This window comes from Myotis davidii, unplaced genomic scaffold, assembly GCF_000327345.1.
Source record: "Myotis davidii unplaced genomic scaffold, ASM32734v1 scaffold472, whole genome shotgun sequence".
Taxonomy (NCBI): domain Eukaryota; kingdom Metazoa; phylum Chordata; class Mammalia; order Chiroptera; family Vespertilionidae; genus Myotis; species Myotis davidii.
Genome location: NW_006283774.1, coordinates 218,988 through 219,834, shown reverse-complemented (window position 1 = coordinate 219,834; position 847 = coordinate 218,988).

The following is an 847-nucleotide window of genomic DNA, read 5'->3' as shown; positions in this document are numbered from 1 at the left end:
GCCGGGAGCGGCGGAGAAGAGGGGCCCCTCGGCCCCGGGCTCCATGGCACACGTGGGGTCAGGGCCAGGCGTCCAGAGGGCCTGCTGCTGGGCCGAGGCTGTGGGGACCGTGGACCCCATTACTGGGACCCCAGGAGTTTTATTGGTGCTGCATGGAGCCTGCTGGGCTGTGGCCCAGGGAGAGGCAGTGAGGAGGGCCGGGAGGCGGTGGCTGCGGGAGAGGGAGAGCAGGGCGAAGTGAGGCCAGAGCTGCTGCCCCCAGCACCTGTTTCTCAGCAGAATGAGTGGAGCAGGAGTGGCAGGGGTGTGAGGGCGGCACAGCGAGTGGAGGGGAGGGTCCAGGAGGGACAGGGCCCTGGTGTCCCTGACCTGGGGGCCGTGTCCAGCGTCTCAGGTGTGATGGGCGTGGGTGGCGCCGGCATTCACACTCGACACCCTGGGGCCATCGCTTCGTCCCTGGGGCTTTGGTAGCAGGTCCAGGCCGCAGGTCACGCAGGGAGATCCTGTGGCCCCACCTGGGTGCTCTTGGGGCTCCCAACCCGAATCTCTGCTTCCTGTGCCCGCTGCTGCCCTTCACCCAGCTTCCCAGCCGGGCGTGCACGTCACTGCTCAATACAGCCCGCGTGGGGCGTGGGGGACCCTCACTCACAGGAAAGCCCTGGGCAGGGCCTCGCCAGCCCGGGACAGTGTGGGGTTCCCTGCGGCGTTGGTGAGGTGCGCCGCGGCCTGGCTGCGGGCTGGAGGCGGAGGGGCAGGGTGGCCCCGGGCCTCTGAGTCACCCAGGCGCAGGATGCAGGCCTGCGGGCGGGCCCCCTGATGGCTGGGGCCAGAGTGACGGCCCCCTGCG